This window comes from Panthera uncia (genome assembly GCF_023721935.1).
Source record: "Panthera uncia isolate 11264 chromosome C1 unlocalized genomic scaffold, Puncia_PCG_1.0 HiC_scaffold_3, whole genome shotgun sequence".
NCBI classification, from domain to species: Eukaryota; Metazoa; Chordata; class Mammalia; order Carnivora; family Felidae; genus Panthera; species Panthera uncia.
This window is the reverse complement of record NW_026057584.1, coordinates 65,947,185-65,967,766: the sequence shown is the minus strand read 5'-3', so window position 1 is coordinate 65,967,766 and position 20,582 is coordinate 65,947,185. Positions and strand designations below refer to the sequence as shown.

Genomic DNA, 20,582 nt, shown 5'->3' with positions numbered 1-20,582 from the left:
GCACCTCTATTCCAACTAAACCAGTTAAGATTATAAGTAGTTTTAACAAGTAAACTGGCACACTCTCAAATTTATTCACCTGATAATACTTGTGAATCCTGACAGAACCACTCTTCTTTCTACTGAAGAGTAGAAAATTAAGAGTGTCTAAGGTGTTATACCACAGCTATTTTCTATAGTTCACACAAATAATAAAATCTAATAACAAAAAGAAGATGGCACTAAGCTTTTTACTTGAAGTGACTCTAAAGAGGCAACAGTGTCTACCCTAAGAATAGACAACATGTTTACTAAACTCTAATATGGGCCACCAGAAGCAAAAGAAAGGAAAAGGAAAAAAGAGAACATCGATGACAGCCTGATTTTCTTCACGATGTTTTAAAAAATATAATATGAAGGGGTTTCAGTATATAATTACATAACATGCACCATTATACTCAGTCAAATTTGCAGGCACAAAGGGGAAGGAGAATGCCTGTTCTCCCTACATTCTAAACATACTTTAAGGAAAATTTAATTTATAGATGTGAAAACTAACTTTGACACTTTATTCAGTTTTTCTTCCAAAGATACCGCTAAATTTAAAATTAAAAAGCCAAGTTTTAAGATGGATTCTCTGGCCTTTAGTAAAAAATTTTAAGCTAAATAAACAGAAGAGGCAGAATTTGAATAGTTAGTTCTGTATACTACTTCTAATTGGAAAGATATGTATGTATGTATGGAATAGGCACTTTGGTTTCAAAAGATAATTCAATTATAATGTATACCGCCCAGAAAAATGAGATTCTAATACATCTGAGTTTTGGTTGCTTTCAGAGCCTCATGTAAGGATTAAAATGACCTCGTATACTTTTTACATTATTTGAAGACACAATGTAGTTTCAGAACCATACAATTCTTGCTGTGTATGTATGTAAGCTAGATTAGGCATTTGAGAAGGAATGTGCTGGTCCCCTTAGGATGTTTTAATACAACATAAAACAAGAAAGGGTCCAGGGAAAGCATACAGTAAAGGGAGATGACAAAACTAAATATTTCCATAGCAGTGATGGTTTTCCCAAGATACTATATGCCCAAAATCATATTAGAGGGTAGGCTGGGGAATGAGAAAGAAGAATGGAATTCTTCACCAATAGGGCAATAATCCTATCATTGTGTGTGTGCCTATCTGAAGAAGTCACTCAATTAGCAGGTTTTAGTTTAGGATGTCTCTAATGAGGGAGTCAAAGGAAGCTTATGAAGGACACAAATGATGTCTCCCTTACTCCTGGTTGTTTTTCTGGCACTCACGATGTCGGTGACACAGTGAGCACCCAATAAATTTTTTTACCAGGAAAAGGAAAGAAGGACCAAGATTTAATTTATCAGAAATAATAAAATAATAATTTACTTTTGTTAAATACTGATTAGGTCCCCGATACTTTAATATTACACAGGTTCTCATGTAGTCTTCCAATAATCTTGAGAAGTCATTCCCATTTTGCCCACAAACACTGAGCGTCAAATAGATTCAGTGGCTTGGCCAACATGATTCAGTTTAAGTGGAAAAGCAGTACTCTCCCAACTGTGTTCAAACTCAGGTCTGATCTAAAATATTAAGCTTTTTGGGGCGCCTGGGTGGCTCACTCGGTTGAGCGACCAACTTCGGCTCAGGTCATAATCTCACAGTTTGTGAGTTTGAGCCCCGCGTCGGGCTCTGTGGTGACAGCTCAGAGCCTGGAGCCTGCTTCTGATTCTGTGTCTCCCTCTCTCTCTGCCCTTCCGCCACTCATGCTCTGTCTCTGTCTCAGAAATAAATAAACATTAAAAAAAAATTTTTTTTAAATATTAAGTTTTTTACTCCTGAAATCAATATTGCACTGTATGTTAGCTAACTAAAATTTACGTTGAAAACAATACTAAGCTTTTAGTTGAAGTTATCTGAAATAAGATCTTCAAGGGTCAAGAAATGACACTCTAAATGTAAGGAGATAAGGGGAAACCCTAAGGAAAGAACTACAAATAGCTTCGTATCACATAAGGTTTTCTGGACAAATGAGTCAAATAAACACACACACACACACACACACACTGGAGCGCTGGGGTGGCTCAGTCAGTTGAGGGTCCAACTCAATTTTGGCTCAGGTCATGATTCCAGGATCCTGGAATCAAGCCCCATGTCATGCTCCTCACCGAGAGTGGAACCTGCTTGAGATTTTCTCTCTCTCTTTCTCTCTCTCTCTCTCCCTCCCTGTGCCCCTCTACCCCACTTCTGTGTGCTTTCTCTATATATAAAATAAAAATAAAAAAATAAAAATAAATACCACACAACTGTTTTCAGAACGTGTTTTTGGAAATAAGGCTGAGGATGAGATTGTAGATTTTAACAATGGAGGATTAAGAGACTGAGACCTTTTAGTGGCAGAGTTTACTAGAGTAGGAACATGACGCTTTGCTCTTTTCAGATTATTTCAGAAGGGAATAGTCTTCTTTTATCAATTGCTGATCACTTGAAGATTCTGAAATGAATCTCCCAGGGATTTTTATATGACTTTTCTGTCCTTTGCTGCTAATGTGCAATATTAGGCTTCCATTAATGATAAATTACACTCAACATTAAGCATCTCTGTTTAGTGGTCTTCAACTCTGGATACACTTAGCAGAAAGCTCTTTAAAAAGCGTGCTTTAGGCCTCCCCTCTAGAGAGTTTGATATAATTGTTTTAGGGCCAGGGCCCAGGTCCTGCTTTTGTTGTTATTTTAGGCTCTCCAGATAATTCTAAAGGGCGGCAAGGGTTAAGAATCACTGGTGTAGGTCACGAGACTTTAGGCAAATCAAAACTAGCACTTGATAGGGAAATGACTGCACCTAACCAAAAGCAACCACACTATTAATTTCTGATACTCCAAAGACAGGTTTTTCAAAATAGATTGCTGATATAAAATGAGCAAAAGTTATTTTGACATGGAGAGATAAGATGAAATCCAAAGCAAGAATGACCCAAAGTTTCCTGAAAAGGCTCAGAGGTTAATGCTGATATAAATGACACATTGGGGTTTTACTACAAATTATGGCGTTGTAAAATTACTTTTAAAATATGTTATTCCCATCACAAAGATGGAAAAACTCAGATTCTGCGCAATAAAACACATAATCCAAAAGCCACACAATAAATGAATGAGTTAAACAAAACCAGGATTCTTAACTCCTATTCCTGGAAATAACATCACGTTCCTAAGCCTCACTACTTACCAAATGTCAAGACCTATGTGAAAACAGCCAATGAAACAAAACAAATTTCTCTTAATTTCAACTTCCAATTAAACTCAGAAGTTTCAAAAATGAAAAAAAAAAAAAAAAACCAGCACAACAGCAAATTCAGGATATAAAAATGATTAGCAGGTAGAGGTCTTATTGTACTTTCTAAAACCTTTAAACACACCTATCTAAAATGTCATTTGCTAATTATTAAAGGTCAGATTCACAGGAGAGATTAACATCATGAAATAGTTTTTTTAAACTAGAAAAAAAAATAATTTAAATTCAAAGATCTATTCAAAGATCTCTAAATTATAAATTTCTAAAATTAGAAAAAAGTTAATATTCAGAGGCCTTATCAATCTATATGCTAGAATATATGTAGGCATTACAAAAAGGCATTAATAATAAATTAAAACATGCACAAAATAATGATACTTTAAAATGACTAAAACAATATGCATGATTCTAACAGTCTGTGAGATTGGGTTAAAAACCAATGGGTTATTCTCCAGGGTAAAAACATGTTGCTATCTGAACAGAAAAGACTGAGCTATCACAAATCAAAATAACTACAGAGCTGTGGCTTTCAGTTATGTAGACTCTAGTTTCTCAAACTTTAATGTGACAAAGAGTCACCTGAGGATGTCGTTTACATGCAGATTCAAACTGGAAAAGATCCATCTTTAGTCCAGTTGTCCCTTCCAGGTGGAAAAGGACACATTGCAAAGACATTAGTTAAGTTGCAAGTTTAATTTAAATATTCCAACTGAAGCAATCTTCTAAAGCAGTGAAAAGCAGAACATTTCATAACCGCATGTGAAAGTAACATTTAATAAAATAAGAGGATAGTAGTTCTTTCCATTTCTTGTTCCTATATTTGTGACAACAAACCTTTACAGCTCCAGGGATTTAAGGTCTGGTTCCAGGTGACTTTAACTGACACAAAGCCTAATTGGTATATGAAACTTGCTTGCTACAGCATGAATTAAAGCATGCGATAAAAAATTAAGGGTAATCACAAAAAACAAAACATTACAAAATTATATATCCAAAATGTAGCATAGATTGTAGATTAAGAAGAGTACACTACTGTAAATTAATTCATATTTGATTTTTGCCACACATTACCTAGATCTCCTAATCGAATCAAAACAACAACAAAACTTGCTCTAATAATAAACCTTACGTGCTTGGGAAGAAACTTTATTAAGCACCTCTCATCTACTAGTTAGGGAATGGAGGGGTGGCAGGAAGTCATTTCTGCTTGTATTTATTGGTAAAACCAAATTTCACGGTGACTTACTATTATGGTTGGCTAGTTTCGGTTATGATTAAATCCATTTCCACACCCTTGCCTGAAATTCTTCTAAGCAGGAAGTGACCTGTGGATGTATGACAAGGGACAAACACTGATACAAAGCAAACTACCCTGAGATGGCTACATGCTCCCTCACAGGAGGAAGCAGCAGACATATCCCAAATATCCCAGCTGAAAAACAAACTGGGGTTGCTCTGGCTGGCTGGAAAATGCCACCAGTGAACAACTAACTGCATGTAACTGTCACAGAGTAAGATGACTTTCTGAACAAAAGTCATCTGCAGGTTATGTGACAAAAAGTCTAGTAACAGAGCTGAGCTCCAACAACTCAGAGGCACTGCTTTTATTTAATACTGAAAAGGGTGTGGTCACACATCCAACTTCTCAGCTAAACCTGGTCAGATAAGCATCTCTGTTGACAATATTATCTTTGAAGGTGAAAGGTTATGAACAGGATCTTAATTTGTAGAGCAGCCAACTCTACACAATTTGGAGCATACAAGTAATTATGGAACTGCCCTACCCTTTGCAGGGGAGGGTAATATGGTGGTGAAGGCAAGCTCACATATTCTCTCTCCTGCTACTGTGATTGAATCTGCACCTGTGAAAGGTATATACTGATTGGTTATGGCATAATTTTGAGGAGTGAATTGAGTGGTCCCACAGATTACCCACTTAACTAGTACTTCTCCTGGGTAGAAGTACTACCTTTTAAAAGATCTGTCTATTTACTTTGTAAACACAGTTGATGGCTCTTGGATTAGTAAGGAGACAGAAACTACATAGTGATTTGAAAAAGGAAAGTATAATATATTATTCTGAGAGGACTGGAGTAACAGGGAATTGGTTAGTGAGAGTTAAAAAAAATTCAAAATAATATAGGAATAGTAGATATAAGGGGCAATCACTACCTACAAGGCTGAGATGAGAGCCCAAGAAGAACCTTCCCCTCACCAGCACATAGATCCAGAGATCTCTACAGAAAGAGCAGTGTTGGCTCCTTGACAGTGGAAAAGTTACAGAGGTATCTCACTAGTGAAACTTGCCCAAAATCTGACCTGTGGAGTCCCAGAAGAAGCCATTCATAGGAAGATGTCAAACCCTGGAACTTGTTAGGTGCCGATGCTAACATCTGGCTGCTGATGGCACCTGGAGTTAAGAAGCTGTGCTCTGCAGGAATGTAGTGCACTTTCATGTATAGCCTGGGCCAATATGGTGCAGGTTGGTGCCTAGGATAAAATTTGGGTAGTTGGTGCCTTGGAAACCCAGTTTTGTGGGGTCCCCAATATGCACATGTATAAGGTTAAACAAAGAGTGTATGGAGCAGTGACCTGGGCTGGGGAACAGGTCCATGATGTCTATGACTCCAGGGTACAACCCTGCTGTCCAAGTCAAGCTCTGGAGAAAGTGCAGGGGGCAGAGGTGTGCCAACTCTAGAGAAAGCTGTGCCATGCAGTTACCTAACACTAGAGAAAACTATGTGGAGGCCTAGAAGTAGAGAAAAAGGTATATGCTCAGTAAGAGCCTAGCCAGAAAGTCACCCTGAAACCAGGAAGGAAAAGTATCTTCTACTTTCAGTATCCTTCCAGTGCCCTCTACTGACAAGGCTTAATTAACATCATGCCAGCCAGCAAAGGAGAAATATTTACAGATTTACAGCGCCCCCCCCACCCCGCCCCGCTCCATTATTACAGAGCAGGAGAAGAGAATGAATTTACAGCTGAGAGACAATAAGCAGCATAGTCTACCCTTTTGACTGCTCAGTTTCCATATGCACACTTTCTCACACATTTGAACTCCAGTGGAAAAAGAAAACAAGCACCTAGCAAGATGCAAGCATCCTCATTACAAGTGAAGAGGAACCCTGGAATGAGACACAGAATGCCAACAGCCATTGTCTCCAGGGACAATGGGAATTACTTTTCAAATTCTGACACAGTCCCAACATAATATTCAGTTACCTAAAGACTAAATTGTAAACTTAGTATCTAACAAATTCTATGCAATATTTTGTTAAAAAAAAAAAAAGAAAGAAAGAAAGAAAATGGGAAGGAGAGAAGAAAATATTGCCTCCAAAACACAAAAAACAAAAACCAAAAAACAAAAGGCCTATTAAGTACAGTGACAACTGAATGCCCAGAAATGTTACCGAGGCACCCCTAAATTTTTGTGAGTCTGATTACTCGCTGGTTCTCATATGCTTCACTAAGATACCTAAAGTAATTGCTACTTTCTGCTCATCAAATACAATCAGCATAATATTATCAACATAGTAAACCAATGTGATATCTTGTGGGATGTTGGGATAATTAAGATTTCTAGGACAGGAGAACTGACCTGGCCCTGAGACAAGACTGTGAAGATACAATGTTGGCCAAGCTAGATAAGAGTAAATTGCTTTGGGGTGCCTGGGTGGCTCAGTCCGTTGAGCGTCTGACTTCAGCTCAGGTCACGATCTCACGGTCCGTGAGTTCGAGCCCCGTGTCAGGCTCTGTGCTGACAGCTCAGAGCCTGGAGCCTGTTTCGGATTCTGTGTCTCCCTCTCTCTCTGACCCTCCCCAGTTCATGTTCTGTCTCTCTCTGTCTCAAAAATAACCGTTAAGAGAAAAAAAAAATTAAAAAAAAAAGAGTAAATTGCTTTTGGTGGTCCTTGTAAATTGGTACAGAGAAAAAGCAGTTAACCAAGTCGATAGCTACATACCAAATGCCAGAGGTAGTGTTGATCATATCAAGTAAAGACACCACATTCTGTTTCAGCAAGCACATTTGGAATCATCCAATGATTAAGTTTACAACAGTCCATTCATTCTTTAAGATCCATCCAACTTGGGCACAGGACAAATAAGTGAGTTCAATGAGATGTGATAGATAACTCAAGTCTTATTTCAAATCTTTGATGGTGACACTGAGCTCAACAATTCCCTTCGATATAGTATTCTTTCTGATTTGCCATCTTAGAAGGAGGGCAAGTTTTAAGGTCTTCCACTTAGCTTCTCTTATCACAACGGTCCTCAACCCATGACACTTAGAGAACCAATATAAGGATTTTGCCAGTTATCCAGGATGTCTACTCCAATTATATATTAAGGAAATGGGGAAATAAGCACAGGGTAGATCTGCTGACCAGCTGGACCCTCCTGTGAGTCAGACTTTGGCTAAGACTCCACCTATTACCTAAATGCTATAACTCCACACGATGACTAGAGGGCCACAAGTGGTATTTTGGCTCCATAGGAATTGGTACAAAAGGTCTGAGTGTATTTTCTTTTTCCCAAAGCATAGCCTCTCTAATAAATGGCTATAGGTCCCTTTGGGGAAGGCTTTTGAGGAAAATTTGTGGTGTATGCTTGAAGCAATGGTGCAGCCTTCAAGACTGGCCTCAACTTCAATCAAAGGGCTCTGGGCCTGTAAATTGACTTGGGTTTGGAAACTGAGTGAGAAGTAATGATGCTCAACTGTGGCAACTAAAGCCAATGCTTTTTGCCACCAAGCCTAGAGTTTTTTCTGGTATATACAACAAGTGATACTGTAGTACTGCCCATCTATTTCATTCATCACATTTGCAAAACAATGCCTTCTGATTATATCTATGTCCCAGATTTCCATTATGGTGGATACCTACTTTGTCCTTGGTGGTTAAATGCTGCCACTTGTCTTCTGCTACTATGGAATCCCATCATCTCCATTGAAACCAAGGAGCCAATCTTAATGGCCTACAAAGGAGAGCAACCACAGATTTTTTTTTTTTTTTCACTAATGCAGGGACTTCCCTCATTAATGTTTTTCTCAATATCTTAGTAAAAGGGAGAGTGTACTGGGCCTTGACATGGAATATAACTGGAGGATGGGCACTCAGGTTGCAAACAATTAAGTCCAGTGAACATTCCTTTTATGAAAGAATCCCAAATCTCATGAGTAGTAGACAATTTCTACTCATTCTCCCTTTTGAGGGCCCAGAATTTAAGGGATAGGGGAATAGGGGAGCAAGTGAGCAATTGCTCAATTGCTATCACTTTGCATTCACCTTTCTACAAGCTTAGCTATAACTCACTGGGTACATACTCATCCTCTACCTCTCAGCTTCCATTCTTCTCTAGAAAAAGTGTCAGCAAACTTTCCATAAAGGGCCAAATAATAAATATGTTTTGCTTTGTGAGCCATATGGTCTCTATTGCAACTACTCTATTTTTGTGGTGCAAAACCAGTCATACACAATACACAAATGAACGGACATAGCTAGTTCCAATAAAATTTTGTTTACAAAAACAGGTGGTGGATAGAATTTGGCCCAAGGTACTGTGCCAATCCCTAGAAATTCAAAATGGCTTCAATCTCAACATTTCTTTATTTCCCTGTGCTTACCTCTTCTCCATTAGCGTCCACATTCCCAGATGTAAAAAAACAAAACAGTTCTTCACAAATCCATAACATCATTTAAAAAAAGTAAGGCATAAAAGCAATGTCTGCCTTTATGATTAGGCTATTTTTGCACCTATTTTGAAACATGCACTATCCCTCCACTTATCTAGTCACCATCTGAAATTCCTGCATTCCCCACTCCTCATGGTTAGAGTATGAAAAGATCTTATTAATACATGTTTCAGTTGGAAATAAACGAGTGTCAGACTAAACTTTTATTCTCCTTTGAAAAGCTAACTTCAAATAGGAAAATTTTCCTCATACATAGACAATTACCACACAGTGAGGTCTATGAGAATACTGAATGCCCAGCTCCATATAGGGAAGGAAGGGGTACCTAACTCTGTGGGGTTTGTACTTAGTTCTTCTGGCAAAGGGGAGAAGCCCTGAGGGGTATTAAGCAGGGTGATGACCTAATTACAACTGAAATTTAATTAAATTTAATTTAATTTAATTTAATTCTTGGGGCCCTGGGTGGCTCAATCAGTTAAGTCCAGCTTTAGCTCAGGTCATGATCTCACAGTTCGTGAGTTCAAGCCCCATATTGGGCTTTCTCCTGTCAGCACAGAGCCTGGATCCTCTGTCTCTATCTCTCTCTGCCCCTCTCTGACTGGCACTGCACACACACTCTTTCTCTCTCTCAAAAGTAAATAAACATTAGGGGTGCCTGGGTGGCTCAGTTGGTTGGGCACCTGACTTCGGCTCAGGTCATGATCTCACAGCTCGTGGGTTTGAGTCCCACGGTCAGGCTCTGTGCTGACAGCTCAGAGCCTAGAGCCTGCTTCAGATTCTGTGTCTCCCTCTCTCTCTGCTCCTCCCCTGCTTGTGCTCTGTCTCTATCTCTCTCAAAAATAAATATTTTTTAAAAAAGTAAACAAACATTAAAAAAATAAGATAAAATAAAATATAAAATAAAATAAAATAAAATAAAATAAAATAAAATAAAATAAAATGATTATTCTTGAAGCTGTTTTTAATATGGATTTGGTGGTGAGGGTGGTGAACCAGAGAGGAGACTGAAGGTGATTAGCAGACTATTAAAATTAATCCAGGTAAGAAATTGAGAAGGGGTGTGGAGGCTTGGGAAGAGATCCAGGAGGTAGAGTTGGCTAAATTCAGCAAATGAATCAATGTGGAGGCTGGAAAGGTTGTTAAATTGTGAATTGTGTAAGGATGGGTTCTTGACTTATTGAAAAAAGACCAGCTAATGAGTGCTCTCTGTTCTGGATTATCTGCAGTGGAAGAGCTGGAGTTAAAATAACAGGGCAAGGGGCTATGAATGCTAAAAGACTAATGACAGAGGGTAAAGGATATAAGAAGGAGACTGAGGTAATAAGAGCAACAAGTCTTAACCAGTTCAAAAAGATGGGTCATATCTGAAAGCTCAAATAAAACAACGAAAACAATAATTTGCATTAGAAGCCCTCTCTGTACTATGAATTGCCCCTCACAAGGGTCCACTCTGCCATGAGGTATTTACTACCAGGTATTCTTCTGCCCTTTACCCTATCCATCTGACTCAGAACTATCAAACTTGCATGGTCTCACACTACTCGCCTTCAACAAATTATCAATCAGGTATGAGGATAACTTCTAGAAATTTATCCCACAGATATGCTAATATGCAAGTAGAATGATAACCTGTAAGTCTGCACATTAAAGCATCATTTTAACATCAAGACACTAAAACAACCGATAACTCTACCAATAGGGAAATAAATTACAATAAATAAATTATGATACAGTCATATGATGGAATATTATGCCAGATTAAAAACAAAGAAGCTACTTTATATGCTGATATGAGGTTATCTCCACGATAAGTTAAGTGAAAAATGAGATTCATTTGCATTTTTATGTATGCAATTTATATATATAACATATACTTTATTATATATACATATACACACACACATAGGCACACACATGTATATATTATACATATATAATATATATATATATGTAAAAGGAGCATTGTTTGCTCATAGGAAAACCAGGTATTAGAGGGCAACAGTTAAAAGAAGACTTATCATGTATACGTCGTTAGTTTTTTTAAATTTTGGACCATGTGGATAGAGTAACTACTAAAAAAATAAGCAGGGAAAAAATTGAGAGTAGAATAAAAATTTTCGGGCAGGTAACATCTCAAATTTATTAATTCCATTCATCATTTCTCAAGAAGCTACTGGGGGATGTGTTCCATCTACATGAGAAAGTAAACAACAAAATCATCATATCTAAAAAATAGGGACTCCTTCAAAAATGTCAGCAAAGAAAAATCCCAAACAACTGCCATGAAACAGGCTTAGAACGCAATAGGCCAAATTGGAACAAGAGAACAGAGAGCTCCAGAAGAGACCAATAAATCTGATAGGTTTGATTATGTGGAGGAATCATACTGAGAAGATATTGGAATATATAGAAACAGAAATTAATACTCAAAAAACCAAGCTATTTTTTTTTCTTAAATGAATTATTAACTCTATGGTTCAAAAATTTTTACTCAAAAAAATTTACTCAAATTTTGCTTGGCTCAGCAGTAAACAATATGTACATAATAATCATAAGTAAATACCAAAATGCAAACAAAAAAATGTGAGAATTATATTCAGAGATGGAGGGAGAGCAAGAGGCATGTGTGCGCAAGAGCTAAACATTTATCTACTTTAATGGGAAGTCAGTTGATAATGTCAAACATTGATAAATTAAGGAATAGTAGTATAAGCACATTATTGCAAAAGGCAAATAGGAAGCAACACCTAAAAGAGGTTAAAGCATTCCTAGACGCAGCAGCACTGGGGGAAATGAGAGTTGACTGGATTTTTGTTGCTATCGCTGCTGTAAGGCTTTTAATAATTCTTTTTAGTTTTATTTACATTTAAGTAGGATAGAAGCACAGGACTTGGAATCAGACAGCTTGGATTGGAATATTGGCTCCGACATTTTACTGCCTCGTAGACAGAGGCAAATTACTTACTCTATTTTCCTGTCTCTAAAATAGGGAGAAAAATACCATGCACCTCATTGAGTGGCTTTGAAGATTAAATGTTTAATTCATGAAATTGTTTAAAATATGCCTGGCACATAAGTGCTTAATAGTAAAATAGTAAAGAAGGGGTAATACTTACTAAGACAACAAATACTATCTTCTGTTACTTGATAAAAATGTAAAGGCATTAATAACTGAAATCTAATTTGAAATATATGAGCCACATATTAAAGTCTGCTCCCTTTGTCAGGAAACTTTAACTTTTTTAAAGTTAATACTCCCAGGTACTAAGTGGGAATTTGTTCCTTGAGGCTACAGTCTTCAATTTAAATCCATAGGCGGAAGCAGGAGGTCGGGGGGGAGGCGAAGACTGGTGAAAAATTCTAGTTAGTCCTGGAAAAGGGGAGCTCAAACTGGCATCTGAAGGATGAGTTTTTAGCTAGATGGGCCAAAAGAGGAGGGAAGAGAGTTCCAGGCAGGGATGATGACACTTGCAAAGACCAGAGGCAGGAGGAGCGCATGGTCATAAAAAGGGCCAGTAGAGCCGCACCAGAGTAACACGACACAGGTGTGTGCAGTAAGCAGAATCTCAATCGTGCCAGGCCTTTAGGCTGAGTGGAGGAGTTCGTATAATCCTAAGGCAACGAAGGGCTTTGAGCAGTTTTGAATGTTTTGAAAAGATCCCTCTGGGAACTAACCAGAAGGAATTCAGGTAATCAATAGGGAGGCCATTTGTAAAAATCCAGGCAAGAGATGTTGATAGTGATAAGAGTGGAGAAAAGTAGATGGATTCGAAAAATATTTATTTAAGAGGTAAAACTGACAGAATGACTTTTTTTTTTTTTTTTGGTCTAGTCTGATTAAATTACATTATTTAAGTAAAAGTTGCCCCTCTGGTAATTCCTCACCAATAGCAATATACTCAGTTGTACAACATTTATAAAGTAACACTATAAGACATTTCAATCACAAAGTTAACTTTTCACTTGTAAATGGTAAAACCCAGATCTTGGAACAAAACCAAAAGCCACAATAATATGGAATTCAAAGGAAGAACATGGAAATAAAGCAATCTAAATTAAATAGACTAATTAAGTACAGTGAAACAAGTTTCCTAAATCCTCAATTTCTGTGGTCGCTGCCCAATAGGAAAGCAAATATACTGCCTGCCCAATGCCTCTCCCCTCCCTGTGCCACTTTTACTCCAATATTTTTACTCCACAATAGACTTAGAGGAAAGAAAAATATTACATGCTTTGCAAATATCTAAATGGGTGTGTATGTGTACACAGGCACAAAAGCAGACTATATTAAATCACATATGTAAAGTGCATGATAGGAGTATGCATTAAGACATCACTCCTAGCCCAGATGTATGTAAAGGGGGGGGGGGGGGGATACAGTTTCCTAAGTGAGGTGAGGCCTCAATTGAGTCTTAAGAGCTAGAAAGAGGTATAGAGGTAACATCAATGGGGGGTTAAAAAAAAAAGCACATAAGAAAAAGCATTGAAATCTGTTGTTGGAACATAAAATTTGATTTATGGAGTAGAAATCCATAGGTAAGCACGGGTCAGATTTGTGAGACCATTTTAAGGACCATGGGTTCTATCCTGAGTTATGTGAAGTTATTAATAGGTTTAAGCAGAGGAGAGAGACATCCAGGTTTACATTTTTACAGATCATTAGTGGAGGGGTTCTGCTGAGGATGGATTTGAGCATAACACCATCTGCTGAGATATTAGGTAGCAGGTAGCTATGGTACCCCATTTAAGAGTTGATGAGACCCTGAACTGGAGCAGAAGTAGAAGAATTTGTGGGGGAGGGGCAGAGGAAGAAGGGCAAAAAACATTAACAGATTCAGTGATATGATAGTTGTGGAGGTTAAGAAAAGAGAGTAAAAAAATGACCTCTGGATTTCTGACATGACACCTGGATAGTGGAACAGATCCATAACCCATTCTCCAAAATACCTGGAGCCAAATATGTTTTAAAATTCAGAACATTTTGGATGTTAGAAAGGAGGTATGGTTTACACACCCAATATAACAGTGTACCCCCAGCAGGGCCTGGAACAGTACCATGTAATTAAACACATTCCACCAAGTGGAATAGATGATAAAGAGCTTCCTGACAGTAAATTTAGGTTTTGTAGCAAATTGAGTTCAAGTGTTGCTGACAAAAAAGTTATCAAAAACGTTTTGGTTTTTGGGTTTTTTTGTTTTTGTTTTTGTTTGGTTTGGGTTGGCTTTGGAATTGTGGATAAGAAATGATAGATGTACTAACACCTGTAAATAAAACATAGGAAGTAAAACAGGCTGTTTTTGTTTTTGATGGAATGAAGGTTCTGGTTTACTCAGGTATGATCTCAGATAATTATGATATCTTAAAGATGTCTAGGAAGCAATGGGATAAATGAACAAACTAGTTGGGACAGTTTGAAACTAAAACAATTCCAAGGAAAATGTACACTCAGGGAAATATTCTCTATTTGGTGCCAAAACTATGAACCCAACTCAGAGAATGACTCAAGGAGACTTCATCTGTCAATAGACACTAATGACCTAGAATTGAGAGTCCTATTTGTCTTTGCTTTACCACATAAGTTAATGCATTTTGGTCTCTTGCCATTGTTGGCATTGATTTGAATTCAATGTTGCTATTAACAGTACATTAATTTTGTTAAAATTACTCAAATTATATAAAAGAATTATTATGGTATTAACTAGATGCATAATTAGGTGATTGGAAATATGTCCTTCTCAATCAGATTTTCTAACCATAAAAGATCTGTCGTAACAAATGCATTTCTACACTTTACGAACCAAAAAACTGACTATGTTCTGAAGACGATTTGGGGGTTGATCATTTCCAAAATATTAAATATACGAATTTTCTTTTAGAGAAAAATTCCTTCTACCAGGAATTAAAATTAATTTTTTCTATGGAAGGCTTAATCATCCCATGAGAGTTTCCAAGCCTACATCCCTACAGATCCTTAGAGACCTAATCTAATCTCTCAATCTCCCAATCTAGTCTTTTTAGGGCATAGGGGTCTGATTCCTAGAATTTGTCTCCTGTTTCACAGTAAAAGAAAAATATATACAAAATCTTAACAGACTACAAACCAATAATAAACTGGCTTATGTTTACTCTAATAGTTTTTTAAGCCTCTGTCTAGCACTATTAACATAGCCATAAAATTTAGAATTTGGAATAGAGGTGGGCAGAATTATTATGTTGGTTTTTTTTTTTTTTTTTAACGTTTATTTATTTTTGAGAGACAGAGAGAGCCAGAGCCTGAGCAGGGGAGGGGCAGACAGAGGGAGAGAGAGAGAGAGAGAGAGAGACAGACAGACAGACAGACAGAATCCAAAACAGGCTCCAGGCTCTGAGCTGTCAGCACAGACCCTAACGCGAGGCCTGAACCCACAAACTGTGAAATCATGACCTGAGCCAAAGTCAGAGGCTTTGAGCCACCCAGGCACCCCAAATTATTTTTCACTTTCAAACTTTCACTTGATAATTGCTACCATCAAAAATTCTTCAGAAAAACCCTTCCAGTTTTCCCTGTCCCTAAACATACTGCATACACTATGCTGATGATCCATTTAAAATACAATAATGTACAGTGAGGTTTCATGCAGTTCCTTATGTTTGAGAAATTTAGTCTAGCACCAGATCCTAGAGTCTAAAGCCCTTCAATAAAAGTTTAATGAGGAATGATGGTATAATTCTACATTTTTAAAATATACAGTTTGTTTTTCTTTCTTTCAAGTATGTGTGTGTATATGACATAGTATGCTGATAGAAAAATCAGCCTTAAAAGTACAAATTCAATAGGATACTGCTATTTGCATTATACGTTCTAGCCCAACTGTGGTCCTAAAAGTCAACCAGTGTGTTGAGATCAGTATTTTAAAAATAAGATAATAGAGAAAATCCACGTTATGAGCCTAAACATTGTTTTGTGAGCCTTGTTTCATATATATACACAGAGAGTATACTGCATTGAGGCATAGAATTCATTTCTTATTGAGGATTGCAATCCAAAAAGAAGTTTTAAAAATACTAATGTTGAAGAAGTATGCTTGCCAGCCAAAACTCTAGAGTGTTGCCAATGGAGGGATGGCCCTGGGTTACTGCCTTATAAAATATATTTTAAGCCAATACAATAAAAGATCAGAAGACTAAATTGTGTTGTCCATGTTGACTCAAAAAATTAACTGTGGCTCTGAAAAACCAAGAAAGGATTAAAAATCTCAATCCACATGGCATCTTCAATACACATGTGAGAAGAAGAGTGACATCCTCACTCACTCTCCCTGGAGTCCGGCATCCTCTGGACAAGTAGAAATTAGGGTAAATCAGAGCTGGACAAAGAACAATAAAGTATTCTGTACTTACAAAGGCCTTACAAATTATACAAAAGACAAAAAGATAAACGTCTTATGATAAGTGAGAGTAAGGGTGGTGAAAAGTAAAGATAATATGACTCTTGAGTCAAGTCTTTGGAATAATAATAATGCCACTAACTTGCTGGGTGAACTGAAATTAGAATCTCTCCCTCAGCCTTGGTTTATCACGAACTGGATGGATTGACTATCCAAACTGAGAAGAGGATCCTGAGATTGGTAGGGGTAGAGGAGATTCCTGATTTAAGGCCTCATTACCTTAATCTAGGGAAGTATATTTTTTTTCTATTTTACAGATAATTTAACTGAGGCACACTGTTACTCTAATGCAAACATGTCACATTTCTCCCTTAAGAGTAAAGGTAGTCTAGAAACCTCTGGCTCAATAATCAATGAGGTTTAAATTAATACTCTAAACTCAGGGAACAACACCTACACCTAATTTTTAACGAATATTTAGCATAGGTATTTCCCTGTATGGAGATGAGATTAAGAGGGCAGGCCAGGCTCTTTTGACATAAGCAGAAGGCACTGGTTGAAAATATCATTAATAATCACGTCCTGTTTGTGTGGTTGTCATGTATCTTTAATTGCACCTCTATGAGTTGTTAAGGCATTTTGTTAAGTGTGCAGTTTGAAATACATTTTTAAACCTCAGTGAAGATAGAAGTAAAATGCAGGCAATGGAATTGCCATTTATTATGAGAAACTTCTATGTAAAAATACTAGTTAAAGCGATATAAAAAGAAAGATGCTTGGTACAAATAAACTGTTCAGAATGTTTAGTGCATATGCTAGACTTCAGATATTAAAAGTAAAAGTTAAGTTTAAAGAATTCTAATTGTAGGGTATGACTTTAACCTCATGTGTTTTAACCACAGACTCAGAGAAAACGTACACAGTAAATGAAGCAACACATTCTCCCACAAGCAGAAATTCTCAAATGAAAACGCAGCAACTTTCTTATTTTTCCACAACAGTATTTGAACGCAAGTGTCTTCATTATATGTATTATAACTTTTATAACAAGTTACGTTGGCTTCATAACATTTTCTAAAAAATCAGAAAAGCTGTTAACCTATGGGGTTCTAAAAACAGAAATAGTTATTTGAAGAGTTTGAAGTGAAGTGTTTTTGATGAGTTTTGAGGGAGAAGGAAGCAAAAGGCTATAAGGTAAGCACCAGTTTCACCCTCAATTCTTAAGCTTTAGAAAAGCCTAATTAGGCAGGGAAAGGAATTTGGGCCTGGCACACCCAGGTTCAGACGTGGCAGGATCCTGAAACAAAGTTTTTCTGAACCTTTGAGTCATATGCCACAGGCAAACCAGAGCCGCGATATGCAGGTCGTTAAGTCAACAGGTCCTTTAACGAGATGGTGTGCGGTTGGTGAGTGGCAGTTGGATTTCTTCCTGCCACGAAGAAAATAACTCTACTCGATCAAACCGGAAAGTGGGCGCAGCTCTGGCTTAGGGAGTGCACCCGGAAAAGTGCAGAGAGAGAGAAACAGACAGAGACAGAGGGATGTCCGCGTCCCGACCACAGAGCGCTTTCCAAACCACTCGGAAACCATTTAAATGGCTCGGGCGGCCGCGGTTTCCAGCCTAGGACTGTCTGGGGTCCGGCTGGGAAAGTTGCCTGGCAAAGCCATGCCCTTTCCCGTCGCGGGTTTGCTCCCCCCACCCGGCACGGGGGGAGAGGAGACCAGCAACCTGTTAGCCCGCGTGCAAACGCGGCCACCTCGCGCCTGGCCCGGCCCCTCCGACCCCGCACTCCGGGAGACTCTCCCAGGGTCAAGCTGCGGGCCACCGGGACTCGGGCCCCGGTCCGGATCCTCTGGAGCCTCCCTACAGAGACTGTCAGGGGCGACAGGGCTACCCCCGGAGAGCCACCTGCCCCGGCCTCGGGCGCCCCTTTCGGCCTCTCCGGAGGGGCAACTGAAACACCGCTCTCGAGACCACCCCCAACCGGCCACCGGGACCGTACCCCTCTCCCCACCACGTGAACCTCGGCGTCCGTCTGCCCAGGGTCTCCCGGCCCCCGCCCCCGGCCCCAGCGCCGGCCCGCCCGCTTACCTGGCGGGTGGGCACAGCAGGGCGGCGGGAAGCAGCGGCCGGGCGGGCGCTGGACGTGGGCCGGGCGCCAGGTGCAGGTGGCGGCGGCGGCGGCGCCTCCGGTTGCTGTCGCTACTGTTGCCGCTCAGTCCAGCTCCTCCTCCGCCGCCGCCGCCTCCTGCCTTCCCGCTGGGCCTCCTGCGTTGCCAGGAGAGGCCGAACCGAGGCTCCGCTTCCTCCTGGAGTCTCCCAGGTGAGCTCCAGCCTGCGACGTCGGCAGGGGCGAGGCCCCCGTCCCGCGCCTGCGCGCCAGCCTCCTGCCCCGCCCAAGCCCTACCTGAGCGCTCCAGGTGAGGACCGAGCACCGCGCGCGCAGGGTGGGAGCGCCGTCCGGGCGGAACGCAGCCGCCGTGCGGCTTCCCTCTCAGCAGACGGCGAGGCTGGTTCTCCTAGAGGGGCGCGTGCCTCCGCCCGTCTACATTTGAGGAGTCCCGCGCCGACCTGGTGCCAGTGGGCACCTTGTAACCAGAACACGGTCTGGGTCCTTGGGGAACCAGAGGGTCTAGATTGCCCTCACACACGTCTTCCCTTCTCTAAGGTGCGCCAAAATGAAGGGGTGCACCGCCCGGAGACCGGGGGGTGGGGGGGCCAGTGCCCCCCGATAGCCACCTCATGACGGCTGCAACTGTTGTCTCGTATGGTTTCCTCGAGCAAGGTTCAGCAGCTTCTGTCACCAGTTAGGTTCGTGAGCTATTGGGTGAGCTTCCTTCCCATGTACTAGTCTTGATTTCATCACTTGACTCACTTCAGCGCAGCTAGTGGTTTCCGTTTCTGTAAGCGCGCGCTCTGGTAGGGGCGCCTCCCGTCCAAAGGAGGAGCCTCCCTCTTCCAAAGAAGAGCCTCTGGTATTTGGCAGAGCCTTGCTAACTTGGGGCGCACCACCCCTTCCTGGGCTGCTATAGAAAGGCAAACCGATTCCCAGATGGGAGAGCGAGCAGCGACAGTACAGAGAAACCTGCTGTCCTTGTTTGCAAAGACACGGGTTTCCTGGAGAGGTTTTGCTTCTGGAGGTTTGCTTGAAAGCTCATCTACTGGGAGGGTGACGATGCAGACTTTAGGGAGATAGGGGATTTTGCCGTTGTTTTTAAAGACATCATTTTTTTTAGACAGTATTTTTTTTTCCTTTTATGATATTTACAACTTTGTTTCAGCCTGCCTTCTGCTGTTATGACAAACATTGACACACCCAAAACCAGGACTTAAAAATGACCCCTAGGAGCACCTGGGTGGCTCAGTCGGTTAGGCCTCAGACTTCGGCTCAGGTCATGAACTCACAGTTTGTGGGTTTGAGCCCCGCGTCGGGCTCTGTGCTGACAGCTCAGAGCCTGGAGCCTGCTTCAGATGCTGTGTCTCCCTCTCTCTGCCTCTCCCCTGTTCGCACTCTGCCTCTCTCTCTCTCTCAAGGAAAAATAAAAAAAAATAAAAAAATAAAAACAACTTTAAAAAATGACCTTTATACCTTCTTATAAACTCATCCAGTATTTGGCTCTATCTTCAATGTACGTAGGAATAGAAATAGCCGAAAACGTTTTAGTGGCATGCTTAATTACATGGTGGCAGGTTTTTGTGTAGTTTAGTTCTGGCCTCCCTCCTGTATTTTGACACATACACTTATGGTTTCTATTTATTGGTATATTAGTGTTACATATGACCTAAAATTAAAATTTAGAAATACTGGTTAGTGTAGTATCAGTAGGTGTAACTTTAGAACATGGCTAGTCTGACACTGGGCTTAGCATCCATGGTACTATTTTATACCACAGCTATGAATCTGATTTAACACTTTAGTTTTTTGTCTTGTATATTGTAGTTATTTTGCAAGCATCAAGGAACATTTCTGTGTTTGTGATATTTTAATATCAGTACCTGCAAGCAGTTTTTAAGCTTTCCCTCTCTCCCCCGCAAAACATTCAGGAACTGCTTATGTGCATTACCATATTAACTTGATGATATTTGTCTTTAGATCCAGAGCTGAAAATACTACCTACCCAAATCCACCCTACCTCCCGCCCCCCCCCCCCCCCCGCTTTTTTTGATGTTCTGCCATTTTCTTTGTTGTTTGCTTCTAGATGGAGATTAAAGTCTCAGTCTTTGG

At 39.9% G+C, this 20,582-nt stretch overlaps 1 protein-coding gene across 4 annotated transcripts in view; it reads right to left on the bottom strand.

Moving 5' to 3' along the window:
• GALNT3 (polypeptide N-acetylgalactosaminyltransferase 3) overlaps window positions 1–18,838 on the bottom strand; it is a 43,437-nt gene extending 24,599 nt beyond the window's left edge. Inside the window, exons 1-2 of one of the 4 annotated variants that reach the window (XM_049615555.1) lie at window positions 18,449–18,687; window positions 8,180–8,270 (exon numbers count right to left, since the gene is read on the bottom strand). The gene's annotated coding sequence lies outside the window, so the exon portion shown is untranslated. Of the gene's footprint in view, window positions 1–4,542; window positions 4,625–8,179; window positions 8,271–18,448; window positions 18,688–18,764 lie in introns of those variants that run through there. The other 3 variants (XM_049615556.1, XM_049615554.1, XM_049615557.1) reach the window with 3 other exon arrangements.
• Window positions 18,839–20,582: the final 1,744 nt, after the last annotated feature.